Source organism: Mus musculus, chromosome 3 (genome assembly GCF_000001635.26).
Source record: "Mus musculus strain C57BL/6J chromosome 3, GRCm38.p6 C57BL/6J".
Lineage (NCBI taxonomy): Eukaryota > Metazoa > Chordata > Mammalia > Rodentia > Muridae > Mus > Mus musculus.
The window spans coordinates 36,851,679-36,867,547 of record NC_000069.6 but is presented as its reverse complement, the minus strand read 5'-3'; the positions used below and the strand labels follow the sequence as shown (position 1 = coordinate 36,867,547).

The following is a 15,869-nucleotide window of genomic DNA, read 5'->3' as shown; positions in this document are numbered from 1 at the left end:
CAGACAAAAACCCAGTGTTAAAACACATCTTGAAGCCGGGCGTGGTGGCGCGTGTCTTTGATCCCAGCACTTGGGAGGCAGAGGCAGGTGGATTTCTGAGTTCGAGGCCAGCCTGCTCTACAAAGTGAGTTCCAGGACAGCCAGGGCTACACAGAGAAACCCTGTCTCGAAAAACCCCCCAAAAAAAGGAAAAAAAGGAAAAAACAAACAAACAAACAAACAAACACATCTTGAGCTAGTAAAGACCAGAGAATGACCTCCATAGGCCCATATGTTTAACTACTTGGTCCCCAGTTGGTGGCGTTGGTTGGTAAAGACTTGGGAGGTGTGGCTTTGTTGGAGGAGATGTGTCACTGGGCAAGGGCTTTGTGGTTTCAAAGCAACCTCCTCATTGCCAGTGTGCCCCTCTCTGCCTCCCGCTTGAGAATCTGTGAGCTCTCAGCTGCTGCTCCAGCCATTTGTTCTCATTTGCTCTGTCATCATACTAACCACCCAAACTAACTGTCTGGATCCATAAAGCCAAACTAAAGTCTTCCTTTTACAAGTTGCCTTGGTCATGATGTCTTTATTATAGCATCAGGAAAAAAACTAATATAGCAGCTGCTATCAGGAAATGAGCTATTGCTGTGACAAGCCTGACCATGCCATTTTTGTTGTTTTTGTTTTGGGAAGATGTGGAAGACTTCAGGACATTGGATGAGAAAAGCAGTTGAATGCTATAAGCAAAGCTTAAGCTCCTATTTTCTAAGCAGGAACATAAAAAGAAGGCAGACGTACTGAGAAAAATGTGGATTATGGAGCCCCAGCTCAAGAAGTTTTAGAGGGGAAAAAATATTAGCAGCTCATCTCAGACTACTTTCATGGAATTTTGGCAAATAAATAAATAAATAACGTGGCTGCCTTTAAACCTTGTCCTAAAACTCAGCCTGAGGCTAAGTTGAAAAGTAATAGACTAATTTCTTTGGCAGTGAAGATTTCAAGACAGCCTCATATTGACTCTGTCACATAGTTATTCATAATCACTCTTATGCAGGTCTACAATGAAAAAGATCAAGTAGGGCAAATGAAATACAAAATGTACAACTTGAAGGGAAACCCGGAAATGTAGTGCTGGAATCAAGGCTTGTTCTGAAGGAGATAAGGAGATCAAGCACTGGCATACAGGAGGCACACTGAGGTAAGACCTCAGTCAAATAAGCCTCCAAGTTGTGAAAAGAAAAAGCCCAAGGAATTTAAAGGCAACAACAAATTAAAGCTGCAGTAAATGTGAGGCCAGGCTCCATCCCCAGTGAGCAGCACAATGTGGAGTCACGAAGGATAAAAGAGTAAAAGGATGACAGAAACCCCTCAGCGGTTAAGAAGAACCACTGCAGGCAAGCAGCTGACAGGCGAGTCTCTGCATGGAGACCCTAAGAGGCCATCGTCTGAAGCTCTGTAAATTAAGCCAGAATTGTCTAGGAGATCTCAAGATTTTAGAGGTGCCAGAGCCATGGGATATCTGCCAGAGAGAGTAGAACAGAGGAAATGGAATCAGCCCAAGAATGAGGAGTGTGCTGCAGGCAGAAAGCTGAATGGAGAGAGCCATCCAAGCCCTTTGACCTCAGACATGGAGCTCAGGATTTGGGGTTTTCCCTACTGGGTTTCAGTCTTTCTTCTGGGCCAGTATTTCCTTACTATAGCCTATTCTCCCCCCCCCCTTAAAATTGGAATCCATATTCTAAGCCATTGAATATTGAAAATATTTAAATTTTTTTGATTTCACACAGGCTTACAATTGTGAGATTTCTTTGAGTCCCAGAAGAGACTTAAAACTTTAGATTTTTTTAAACAGTTTAATACCAAAAGGTATTTTTGAAGTTGGACTAGAAGCATTATGCATTATGCAGTATGATATGGCCACAAGTTGGTGAGGCCAGGGAGTGAAATGTGGTGGTTTGAATACTCAAAGTTGGTAAAACTGTTTGGCAAGGCTTAGGAAGTGTAGCCTTGAAATGGGTGTGTCAGTGGAGGTAGGCCTTAAGATTTCATAAACTAGTGCCATTCCTAGAATGCACTCTGCCTCCTGATTATGGATCAAGATCGAAGCGCTTGGCTGCTGCTCTAGCCACTGCCACCATGCCTTTGTTCCACCATCATAGACTCTAACCCTCTAGGACCATAAGCCAAATTAAACTGTCCTTTATGTTGCCTTGGTCATGGGGTCTTATCACAGCACTGAAAGGAAACTAATACAGTCTTTAATAGGAAGAGCATATTCTGGCATAAGGCAATGGATCAAGGCCACAGAGTATCCACAGATCTATGGCTATCCAGCTCAGCCACAACTCATTGTACACCAACTGCATCATGAAGAGAAGCTGAAAGCTAATGTAAGAACCTGCTGAATAATCTTCACACAGCAAATAATTCAAGAGAAACAGAGGCACTTCTTTTCTCTTCCTCTACTATTTCATTCTTTACCAGAAGCTCAAAATGGTCTCTGCTATATAGTACTTTATAAATATCTATTAAATGAATTCAATCGTTTTTATCCATGTCTTTTACTATTCTCTTTAGAACCCAAAATTTAAAAAAAAGAGAGAGAAAGAAAGAAAGAGAGAGAAAGGAAGAAAACATTTCAAGTTGGGTAATTGTTGCAAACCTATACCAAGAAGCTGAGGCAGGAGAATCTCTAGTTCCAGGCAAGCCTTGGCTGCAGAGATCTTTATCTGTACTTAAAAGGCAAATTACTACAACAATAACAAGCGCACACAGAGACATATAAATATTCTTTTCTAAGCATTTTGTAAACATGAGCAAATAATAGAGCAAGCAAAAGAAAAGCAAACTGGCACCCGGCGATGGTTGGTCCCTCCCCTGGGCGTTCCTATGCCAATGCAAAAGTTAAGCACTTGAGTTAATTATCAATCAGGTATCCAGGTATCAGCAGTCCAAAATGCAGATGGAATGATTTGTGGGTCACAGATGGACTGAATCACAAATGAAGCATAAAGTTAACTTTTCTCTATCTGGACTTTAATAAGAAATTAGATTTTTTTTAAATCTTAGGCAGAAATACTTACACAAGATTTCTTGTTTTATTTTGTTTAGTTTTTTAATCTTCAATGTTGTTTATCTTTCCTCTTCTGAAGGTCCTTCTGCAGCGCTTCATCTTAACAAGTCTGAAAAGACCAGCATATCAATCAATTAGAAAAGGTATCCTAACTTTGTTGGTAGAGCAACCGTTTCAAACTAAATTATTTAAACACACCAGGAAACTCTTCAGTATTTGGTCCAATGTTACATTCCTACACCTCAAATAAGACTAAAATAATTTAAGAACCACTTTATATGTAAAAGAAACATAGGAGTCCACGAGGTAGGAGTCAGGATGCTAATGGTGACGTTCTACCTGCGAGGCACACTTAAAAGTGCAGCCTTGAAAGAATGTTTCTACTGACACCGAGTCTGCTGGAAAGAACTGTGCCTTCATTTCCTCTCTACTCTGGGCACCTGGCACATTTTATCACAGGGCACTTGCCTTGCAAACTTTTAAGGCATTTGAGTAATGGGGGGGGGGTGGCATGCTAACTGAGGGGCCATAAAGTGAGAAAGTCAGGTTTGAAACAGTTCTGTTCCAAGGTTCTCAGCTACAAAGTGGGGAAAGGCTTCACCTTTTTGTTACAAACTGTATGAGCGCATATTAAAATAGCACATAGCAGTCATTGCTAAGTCAAATATTCTGACTAACTCATCCACTTTTATACTTGTCAGATTAAATCTGCTTCGTTGTCATGCACGGGATGAAAGCAGCAACGCGAAACCACCTGAAACCTACTTTCTCCGTTCCAGAACCCATGACTGCTCAGAGGAAATTTACAAGAATTCGTCCCCTTTACCGGACATCCCACTGTCAACACCACAACCGATGGGGCGAGGAAGGAAGAAATCTAATATTCCCCGGATGGAAGATAACCCTTGTGGACCTTCCTCTGGCAGGAGAGGTGTCCACTCAGGTATGCCCTACCAGACGAGGGCCGAGCCAACCCGGGGCGCTCGGCCCTGCCCACCCCGCCAGGTCCGCGCGCCCGCCCCCCCCGCCCGCAACCCCAGCACCCGGCTGTCAGGGCCTGCTAGGCCTCCACCTTAACCTCCGACCTCCGACCTCCGACCCCCAGGCCCGCGCCACAGCCGCGACCCCGCAAACCTTCCAGACTCACCCGGAAAGGCGCTGCCCACCTCGCCACCTCCCAGCCCTCACCGCGCGCAGCCTCTCGAGCTCCTCTCACTTGACAGCACAACAGCCCCGAGTCGGGACCTCCGCTGATGCTTACACCCTCAGCCTGTAGCACGTCCAGCTCGGCCCGCCGCCTCGGACACCCATGGGGCGGAGGAGTAGAGCCGAGGCAGGAGTGGAGGCCAGCGGCACCGCAGCTGCGTCAACTGGCAGCGTATCACGTCAAGGCGCCAGCGCCTCCGTGTACGCCACTCTGGCCCCGCCCAAGAACCGAGTTAGCCCCGCCCCTCACTGGCACCAGGCCCGAACGGAGAAGCGCCGCTTGGGCCGGGGGCGGGGCCGGGGCGGGGCGGGCCGGGGCGGAGGCGGGGCCTTGGAAGGCCGGGGCAGAGGACAGGGCTTAGGCCCTAGGGATGAGATCTAGGTCAATGGGGCAAAGCCTGAGCTTCAGGACCAAACTAAAGACTAAAGTTGGAACCTGTGCCTAGAGGCGAATCCTGTTTTTACAAGAGAACAGGCCTGAGCAGAGGGGCGGGGCCATGTCCACAGGGCGTAGCCTAGTCTGAGAGACACAGGTCACTACTGATTTGAAAACTACCTTGTTCCAGATTCCAATTGTGGCGTGGGGGTTGTAAACATCGTCCTGATAATGTAGACAGTATAATCAACGTAGGAAAAGGAAGCCAGAAAAAGGAGAGTCTGCTAGCTATGGCATGCATCTCACAGAAGATGCATTTGATGTATGAAACACTGACCTAGGAAATTAACCAAATATTTTAATTTTTCACAAATTAAAACCTAAGGCTCAGGAAGTTGAAGTACTTTGTCAGTTTAGAGATCTAGGATTTGAGCCCCAGCGCCACAGCTTCCAGTACATTCTCTACACTACCTGTCAATATCTAAGCCTCTGGTTCTAAGAGTTCAGGTCACTCAACATTTCCACTTGGGGGTGGGAGCATCCACTTTTAAACAGATGTGAAGCCAGATATAATAAATAAATAAATAAAGTCTTAGCAAGAGTTCTTTGAACTAGAAGTGACTGAGATATGATTCAGTTTCCCCAAAACAAAACAAAACTGAAACTAAATTGCTCCAGAGATAAGAAGATCTTAGGATAGCAAGAAGAGAAGTATAATTCACAGCAGACTTCCTCTACAGTGAGTGAGGAATTGGAGAATCTGAACACTTACTTGTCTCCTTTCTTCTTATCCCCTGAGGAAGAGCCACCCTGAGCTACAGGTGTAAAAGAGATGACATCTTCAAGATGAGTTATTCATCGTAGAGCTTTTCTATTCCAAGGGCCTCTAACCCTGGGAAGATGATTAAGCAAAGAGTTCAGGGTGGCTCAGGAAATTTACATAGCAACACTTCCTGGCTCTTGAACCTTCCCCCTACTTTGACTTTTCACCAGCATGTGAAAAATGCAGATGGTGTCAGAAAAAGAAAAAGAAAAAAAAACTGCCTCCAGCAAATACAATGTGAACTTCTCTAGCTGGACATAGCTAAAGTATGCATAGCATCCCAGCACATTGGAAAAGCCTGGGTTTGAGACCAATAGAGAAACTTCTGGACCAGCCTGAGCTACATCAAAAAGAAAAAAAAAAAAAAGAATTTCATAACAAAAACCAGGTAATGATATTTTGTGCTATAACTTTTTTTCTTTGAAATCACAGCCAGTTCACAGGAAGTAGCAGTCATACAAAATGTTCTTTTCCACTCCCTCTGATGGTTCTGCCTTATATGAGTATAGTACAATATGAAAACATACTTTACGCTGGTATGATGTGGCTCTATGCCACTTTGTCACGTCTAAGTTCATGTAACCATCACAGCACATCATACAGAGATTTCCTTCCTACTGTTCTTTATGGTCATTTCCCACTCTTTCTCAAGGCCTATCCCTAATCCCTGGTGTGCTGGATAGTTTTAGGTTAACTTGACACAAGCTAAAGTCATCTGAGAGGAGGGAACCTTAATTATAAAAATGCCTACATAAAATCTGGCTGTAGGCAAGTCTATAGGACATTTTCTTAGTAGTGATTGATGGGAGAGGGCTCAGCCCTTGTAGGTGGTGCTATCCCTGTTGGGTCCTGGGCTCTATAAGAAAGCAGGCTGAACACGCCACGGGAAGCAATCCAGTAAGCAGCACCCCTCCATGGCCTCTGCATCAGCTCCTGCCTACAGGTTCCTGCCCTGCTTGAGTTCCTGCCCACTATTGTCTTAGTCAGGGTTTCTATTCCTGCACAAACATCATGACCAAGAAGCAAGTTGGGAAGGAAAGGGTTTATTCAGCTTACATTTCCACATCGCTGTTCATCACCAAAGGAAGTCAGGACTGGAACTCAAGCAGGTCAGGAAGCAGGAGCTGATGCAGAGGCCACGGAGGAATGTTCCTTCCTGGCTTGCTTCCCCTGGCTTGCCCAGCCTGCTTTCTTATAGAACCAAGACTACCAGCCCAAAGATGGTCCCACCCACAAGGGGCCCTTCCCGCCTTGATCACTAATTGAGAAAATGCCCCACAGCTGGCTCTCATGGAGGCATTTCCTCAACTGAAGCTCCTTTCTCTGTGATAACTCCAGCTGTGTCAAGTTAACACAAAAACAGCCAGTACACCAATGCTTTTGGTGTTATGTGATGTTTGACCGAACTGTGAATGAAGTTAACCCTTTCCTCCCCAGGCTACTTTTAGTCATGGTGTTTCATTACAGCAAGAGAAACCCTAAGACACCTGACAACCACTCTCTGGGTCCTTGTGACTATGCAGAAAAATTTGACGACCAATGTGTCCATCAAAAAGGAAAAGACCAAGACCATAAGCACGCTCAGCACTTACGTCCTTCAAGCTGTCAATTTATGGCCGACCACTGATCGGGAGATCAAGTAAGTTTCAACACTAGTGACCTCACAGGGAAGACTTCCACATGATTTGTCTCCCTAGAGACAAATCCAAGTGATCAACCCTCACAAGCCAGGATGAGGATGCTTTGGGCCCTGTCAGTTTCACATAAACTTTGGTGAGAAACTGAATAGCACAGATCATAAAGATGCCACCAGAAATGTTTTCTACTGCCTTGGGAAGCTGGGGCAGGAGGATTGTCCAGAGATCAAGGTCAGCCTGGGCTACAAAGTGAGTTTCAGATGAGCTTGTGCTATAGAGTGGGATCCTGTCCCAGCACTCCCCCCAAATAGAGAAGTAAATGGCACCATGCCAGAGGGGGGTAGATCAAAATTAGGCACTCATGAAAATGCCATATGGTAACCTGCCAGTTTGTAAACTATACAAAAAAAAAAATTAAGGAAAAGAAGAAAATAGAGAAGAGGAAAGAGATGAGGGGTGGGAATGTGGGTGGGAATATTATACCTAATAAAGCTTGAAATGATACATGAAAATATATACAAGCTATTTGGAATATATTTCCCAGGAAGTCTACAAAAACTAATAAACACATGAAAAGATGCTCTAAACCTTTTATCAACAGGGAAATGCAAACCAATATGTTAATCAAATGTCTCTTCACACCCATTCTCACGACCACAATGAAAAGAACAAGCTGGGCATAGTGGTATAGGCCACAAACCCAACTATTTGGAAGCTTGAAGCAACGGACAACATGACAAGACCAAATTTCTAGAAACAATAAATCATAAGTTTAAATATTTATTAAAAAGTAGTGTTGGAGAAGATACGGAGAAACTGGAGCCTTCTTACATTGCTGATGGGAATGCAGAGCCACATAGCTACCCTAGAAAACAGTTTGACTCTTCTCCATAATGATAAACACAGGGCTGACCAGGAGTAACCCAACAACTCTTCTCTCAGGGTATGTCCAAGAGAACATGGAGCATACGTTCCCGTAAAATGAATATTCATTGTAGCATTATTTATTCATACTGGTCTCATAAATGAAACAACTCAACTGTCCTTCAGCTGATAAAGAAAACGTCACTTTTCTATTACAGGGCACAGTATTCAGAAACAAAAACCTGTGAACTGAGGCAGAGGATATGTAAAAGTGCTTGCCCTACAAGTATCATCATCTGAGTTCATCTCACATCTCAAAAGCTAGTTATTGCAGAGCACTCATAATCTCAGCACTAAGAAGGTGGAGATGGCAACAGAGCAGAGGATCCCTGGGGCCTGCTAGTTGACCATCTGGACAAATTAGTGAGCTCCAGGTTCAGTCTCAAAAATCAAGGGGGAGGGCAATTGAAGAATACCCCCCAAAGTTGACCTCTAGGCTACATACACACACACACAGAGAGAGAGAGAGAGAGAGAGAGAGAGAGAGAGAGAGAGGGAGAGAGAGAGAGAGAGAAAGACACAGAGAGAGAGAGAGAGAGAGAGAGAGATGAAACTAATTCTTGCTACAGCATTGGTAAATCTTGAAAATATTATAAATGAAAAAAACTGATCATTAAAGACTTTATTTCATAATTTCATTCTTATGACTGTTGTCAAAGGATTTTGCCTGTCCAATTACATTGAGGCAGCAGGAGACCTGTGATTAGACAGGGAAAAGGGAGGTGGAGCTAAGAGTTGTGGAGACAGGTAGAGCATCTGAGGATGAGAAAGATCAGGGAGAAAGGAAGATGGTGGCAGACATGAATCAGCGTGGCTATGACCAGCCACAGGTTGTTATGATATCATAAAGGTTAGAATATTGGGATAATTTGTTTAATCTAGGTGGGCAGCTTTTATTATTATCAGTTGGTTCTGAAATTATTGTGTTGGCATCTTGTGCATTGAAAATTTATTGATATATAAATCTGATTGGTTAACTATAAGCATTGAGTCTTGTTTTTACCAGGTTACTGAGTATTGTGTTATCAAACCATGAGAATGGCAGATCTTTTTGGCTAATAGAATATGAGACAGAGCTGATGGGACCTCTCTGGGACATAGTATTGTGGTCCGCTGGTGCCAGTATATGTGCAGGAACATGCCGGGGTTCATTTAAAAAAAAAAAAATTTCCTGCAACAGACTGTGGTTCTCAACCTGCGAATTCTGATCCCTTGGGGGATCAAATGATCCTTTCACAGGGGTTGTCTAAGACCATCAGAAAACACAGGTATTTATATTACAGTACATAGCAGCACAATTACAGTTATGAAGTAGCACTGAGAATGTTGAGAACCACTGATTTAAAATAAGACAACTCAGTGATATCAAAAGTGAATGAGTAAATTTTCTAGGTCTGGGTGGAAAGAGTTGGGTTTAGAAGCCAGTGTGATGGTTTGAGGAAGAATGACCCCTCCCCCCCTCCCCAGGCTCACATGTTTGAATGCCTGGTCTCCAGTGGGTGGAACTGTTTGGGAAGGATTGAGAGAGAGATGGCTTTGTTGGAGGAAATGGGTCACTGGGAGTGGACTTTGAGGTTTCAAAACCCCACACTATTCCCAGCTAGTCCCTGCCACTCTCCCCTCTATCTTTATCCTACTTGTGTATAGAATGTAAGATCTCTTCCAGTGCTCCCGTACCATGCCTGCTGTCAAGGTCCCCAACATGATGGTCATAGCCTCACCCTCTGAAACTGAAATCTGTCATTAAACTCTTTCTTCTATAAGTTCCTGAATCATTGTGTCACAGCTGTGGAAAAGGAACTAAGACAGTTGGGGATTCACTGAAAAAGTGTGGGGGGTTATTTTAGAGAAGGCAAATATGTTCTAAAATTAAACTCTGCTGATGGTTGCGCAGTACTTTTTGTGTACTAAAAATGTGTGTTTTGAATGGAAAATAATATTGGTTGATATTGCCAATGCTTATGACTTCTCCTTATTCAGCAAAATGTTGTCTGCAGAGTGTTGTTTGCTCCTCTGCTGTGTAACAAACTGTTCTCGCGTGGAAGAAGAGGCAGGTTTCTACCCCTACCAAAGAGTTTGTTCCTTTCTGAATTTAATCCACTCACAATCCTTTACATATTTAAATTAAAATGTATCTTTTCATTGATTTGTTGGCATTTCCTTTTGTTGGTTATGCATTTCATTGATAACTAGAGATAAGGAATGATTTGAATTACCTGGGCAGGAAGCAGAGTGTGATTTAAAAGGTAGCTCAAGATGGTACTGATCACCCTCAAGTATTAATGAAGGGATTGAGAAGTCAATGACAGGGGCCAGGGAAGTGGGAAGAAAGCCAGAAAAGATTGATGGTGAGAAATCCACGAGAGGAAAAAAAGCCTCAACATGGACCCATGCTCCAAGTCAAATCTAAAAACTGCAGTCAACACTGAAAGATGAACTTTTCAGCGACAACATGATAAAATGAGAGAAACATATAAATGATTTATCCATGGCAAAGTATAACCTTTAGGACTTTAAGGGACAGCTTATATAGAACCAGTGCGTAGAATTGGTTCTATTTTGGGCGAGATCATAAATGTGAAAACTAAACTATAAATCTTATAAATGTCACTTGATGTTTTATTGTTTCTGCTCATCAGGATCAAAATGTGTTAAGGAGCAAGCAAGATCCTCAACTTTCTTTTCTATAAAATTGGCACAAGAAAAAATAATTTCAATTAGTAAATGTATCCTAGAACTAAAATTTTGCCACTGTTTCAAACGTTGGACATGATGTCATTAAACTATTGCTTATATTTCTCAGCAATAGATAAAATTCTCTGCAGCAGTTTTTGTGGCACCCCGTTAGTAATATCAACATCCTAAACCAAAATGCTAATGTGTTCATTAAAAGAAAATATTTTAGTGTGTTTATTTATCTCTATACACTAATATAATTCTCTAGTATAACTTTTTGTTAAAAGTAATCATATTTGACTCCCATAAACTCTCACTGCAATAACATGCAATCAAATTATTGCCTCATTCCTTCTGCTATCATAAGCAACCCATTGCCAGTTTTTACTGAAACTGTAATTCATTCAAAATCAAAACAAACTTTTACATTATTCATCTTGGTTTGTATAAACTAATTGTCCCCTTAGCAGCAAACGCAAACATTGGTAAAATTTTAAAAGTCATTCTATAGACTTTTGGGTCTGGAAATACCTTGAAAGTCCTTTTCTTTTGAGTTAAGGAATATTCGACTTGAGAAAACCTTGAATGAAAGTTAAATTTTGAATATATATTAAATGTAGTGTTTATGTAAAATTCTTTAGCATTTTTGTTCTTTTGTTCTCATGAAAGAGCCTGTGGGTTTGTGTGTATGTGTGTGTGTGTGTGTGTGAGTGTGGTATGTGGAGAGGGGTGCTAGGGGAGTTGTTTTACAGTTCTAGTGATCAAATCCAGTCTTTCCTTTCTAAGCATGCATTTTACCACTGAGCTACACTTGAGTCTAATAACATGATATTTTTAGTTAGTTTTATTTTTTTAGAACCACCTCTATGTACAGATACTTTAAAAATGCACATACACTGAGGGTTTTGTGAAACATAGGAGCTAGAAATAAAATGTAGGGTTAAGTAAGAAAATGTCAAGCTCTTCCCTTGAGAACATGTGAGACTCCAGCAAGCAGCTCTGCATCTCCCTCAGGGTTGACTGAGCTCAGCTTCTTCTCCATTGCTGGGATCAAAATGACCTGTGAAGCCCTGATGCTATTTCAATGTCATAGACTTGAAATTGAAGTAAAGGTGGTGAGTAGATGAACCACTAGTTATATGCATTCCTTTCTCCAAGGACATCCATTTTTATCTCCCCGTGGTAAGCCTCTTGCAGGAATCAATAGCCTGTCTCTACTAGCGTGGAAGGGAAAACTAAAGCGGTGGTCCTGCGCAGGACGGGAACCATATAACAGGGTTGGGCATGAGATTCCCAGCAGTGGGAGACAGGTGCACCCACAAGTTGTGATTTTAAAAGCCTCCATTTTGAAAATTTGGATTTATTACATAAAAGAACTTGCTTCAAAAGCAGTAGGTCAATGATTTCATTAAGCAGAAGAAATGGGGCTACTGCAGTAGGTATTAAAAATATTAAGTAAAGTCTATAATTCTATTGCAGTTGGAGATAGAAGAATCAGGAGTTCAAGGTCATCTTGGGTTTTATAGCAAATTTTAGGCCATTGTGGGCTACATGAAATCTTGTTTCAATAAATAGAAGGAAGGAAAGAAGGGAGAGAGGGGGAGGGAGGGAGGGAGATGAAAGGAATAAAAGAAGAAAGGAAAGAAGGTAAGACAAGTTTGATGAAAAAACAAACCAATATTGTTTTTTGAAGCAAAAATAGATAAATATTAAAACAAAAATGATGTGGTATATGGAAACTGATATATAAAACTTACAGCCCCAAACAATGGCACATTGAAAGGATCTGTTGCTAGGGTTTGCCTTATATAGCGCAGTTGAACTCCATTTGTTGGGACTCCAGAGAAAGAAAAGCACCAAAAAACTTCTGGTGGTGTGATACAGTTTCCTGCCCCTTCTGTGGATGCAGGCTGATTGGGGGCATAATGTCAGCTGAGACAGAATCACATGCTGAGAGAAGACCCAAGGAGGACACACGATGTTTGCAGGGTATAAATAGGACTTAACAACAGATAGTGACCGAGACTGAACTAACTGAGAGAGGCACAGCCAAGAACTTTTCCTAGTGTTCCCATTGGCCTTGAATGATTCATGGGATAACATCTGCTGCCTGTGTACTGAAGATGTTTTCCAGTACATCTCCTCTTGTCCAGTTGGAGATAACTATTGTCTATAACAACATTGAAACAATAGAGCTGTACTACAATAATGAAGTCCAGGGAGGAGGGTACAAGTGCCAACATACAAATATGAAACAACAACAACAACAACAAATATCTATAGAAAAAGCATTGAGAGCTAGGAAGGCAGTTGGGACAGGCTATACAGGGCTTTGCATTTCATATGAAAGGGTGTGTCTTTTCTGAAGAGGACATCAATAGTGACTTAAACCATGGCCCCTGCAGCAGGCAAACATAGAGGGTTACGCTGCAGGCTTCACCCTGGTGTGTTAGAAAATGCAGATGTTGAGGAAGTAAGGATACAACAGGAAGAACGGTAAATGAGAGACCCTGGAAGCAGCTCATTTGCTTTCCTGGTTGCACAAAGCCCTGCATGTTTGTAAACCTGTGGTTAGGAAATGATGTATCTCACTGTTCCGGAAGTACCAGACCTCAACATCCTGCTTATGCACTGCTCGTATCTCAGAGCTTTTCCTCGGGGCTTGTGAAAGAAGAACCGTATCATAAACCTAAATAAACAACCACGAGCCTATGCCCTCTGGTGGCTCTGTGGTTGGAACTGTAAGATATGGAGCAGGAAAAAAAAAAAGAAAGAAAAAAGTAAAGGAAGAAGTACCTTAGAATCAAGCCCTGTATACAGACTAGTAAGAGAAGCAGAGATGCTGATAATGACCCAGCACCCGCCCTCTGCTTCCTCCTCTCTCCCTCCCTTCAGAAACCCTCATCCTCTAACCGAAGTTTCCTGCTTTGCCAGTGAAGATAGTGGACATCTGGGGACAGCCCTGCTGACAGCATTGCTGGACATCACACTCCTCCCCAGTGCGCAGCTCATTGCTAGCCCCTCCCCACCCCCCACTACCCTCACTAGGATCCTTATCAGCTGCTCTTTCCTGACAGTCATCTGTCAGTCTCATCAGTGCACTACTGTTAATTGAATTTTGCTTTTGAAATTGCCGTGTTCTGTGTACCACTGGCACAAAAATGCTTTCTCCATATGCATGGATATAATAGATTAGTTTTAAAAACTTTATGCCGACCCGGGCCTGATCTGGGGCACAAGTCCCTTCCGCTCGACTCGAGCCCCGGGCTTCCTTGCCAGCAGAGTCTTGCCCAACACCCGCAAGGGCCCACACGGGACTCCCCACGGGACCCTAAGACCTCTGGCGAGTGGAACACAGCGCCTGCCCCAATCCAATCGCGCGGAACTTGAGACTGCGGTACATAGGGAAGCAGGCTACCCTGGCTTGATCTGGGGCACAAGTCCCTTCCGCTCGACTCGAGACTCGAGCCCCGGGCTTCCTTGCCAGCAGAGTCTTGCCCAACGCCCGCAAGGGCCCACACGGGACTCCCCACGGGACCCTAAGACCTCTGGCGAGTGGAACACAGCGCCTGCCCCAATCCAATCGCGCGGAACTTGAGACTGCGGTACATAGGGAAGCAGGCTACCCGGGCCTGATCTGGGGCACAAGTCCCTTCCACTCGACTCGAGCCCCGGGCTACCTTGCCAGCTGAGTCGCAAGGGCCCACACAGGATTCCACACGTGATCCTAAGACCTCTAGTGAGTGGAACACAACTTCTGCCAGGAGTCTGGTTCGAACACCAGATATCTGGGTACCTGCCTTGCAAGAAGAGAGCTTGCCTGCAGAGAATACTCTGCCCACTGAAACTAAGGAGAGTGCTACCCTCCAGGTCTGCTCATAGAGGCTAACAGAGTCACCTGAAGAACAAGCTCTTAACAGTGACAACTAAAACAGCTAGCTTCAGAGATTACCAGATGGCGAAAGGCAAACGTAAGAATCCTACTAACAGAAATCAAGACCACTCACCATCATCAGAACGCAGCACTCCCACCCCACCTAGTCCTGGGCACCCCAACACAACCGAAAATCTAGATCCAGATTTAAAAACATTTCTCATGATGATGATAGAGGACATCAAGAAGGACTTTCATAAGTCACTTAAAGAATTACAGGAGAGCACTGCTAAAGAGTTACAGGCCCTTAAAGAAAAGCAGGAAAACACAGCCAAACAGGTAGAAATCATTAAAGAAAAACAGGAAAACACATCCAAACAGGTGATGGAAATGAACAAAACCATACTAGAACTAAAAGGGGAAGTAGACACAATAAAGAAAACCCAAAGCGAGGCAACGCTGGAGATAGAAACCCTAGGAAAGAGATCTGGAACCATAGATGCGAGCATCAGCAACAGAATACAAGAAATGGAAGAGAGAATCTCAGGTGCAGAAGATTCCATAGAGAACATCGACACAACAGTCAAAGAAAATACAAAATGCAAAAGGATCCTAACTCAAAACATCCAGGTAATCCAGGACACAATGAGAAGACCAAACCTACGGATAATAGGAATTGATGAGAATGAAGATTTTCAACTTAAAGGGCCAGCTAATATCTTCAACAAAATAATAGAAGAAAACTTCCCAAACATAAAAAAAGAGATGCCCATGATCATACAAGAAGCCTACAGAACTCCAAATAGACTGGACCAGAAAAGAAATTCCTCCCGACACATAATAATCAGAACAACAAATGCACTAAATAAAGATAGAATATTAAAAGCAGTAAGGGAGAAAGGTCAAGTAACATATAAAGGAAGGCCTATCAGAATAACACCAGACTTTTCACCAGAGACTATGAAAGCCAGAAGAGCCTGGACAGATGTTATACAGACACTAAGAGAACACAAATGCCAGCCCAGGCTACTATACCCGGCCAAACTCTCAATTACCATAGATGGAGAAACCAAAGTATTCCATGACAAAACCAAATTCACACAATATCTTTCCACAAATCCAGCCCTTCAAAGGATAATAACAGAAAAGAAGCAATACAAGGACGGAAATCACGCCCTAGAACAACCAAGAAAGTAATCCCTCAACAAACCAAAAAGAAGACAGCCACAAGAACAGAATGCCAACTCTAACAACAAAAATAAAAGGGAGCAACAATTACTTTTCCTTAATATCTCTTAATA

The 15,869-nt window shown here is 43.0% G+C and overlaps 1 protein-coding gene across 17 annotated transcripts in view; it reads right to left on the bottom strand.

Annotated features, from left to right (window-relative positions):
* The window catches only part of 4932438A13Rik (RIKEN cDNA 4932438A13 gene), a 189,971-nt gene extending 185,486 nt beyond the window's left edge, over nt 1–4,485 (bottom strand). For 16 of the 17 annotated variants that reach the window (XR_001783681.2, XM_006535446.4, XM_017319536.2 and 13 more), the window contains exons 1-2: nt 4,200–4,485; nt 3,063–3,161 (exon numbers count right to left, since the gene is read on the bottom strand). The gene's annotated coding sequence lies outside the window, so the exon portion shown is untranslated. The remainder of the gene's footprint in view (nt 1–3,062; nt 3,162–4,199) is intronic. The other variant, NM_172679.2, reaches the window with a different exon arrangement.
* Between the last annotated feature and the right edge of the window lie 11,384 nt (nt 4,486–15,869).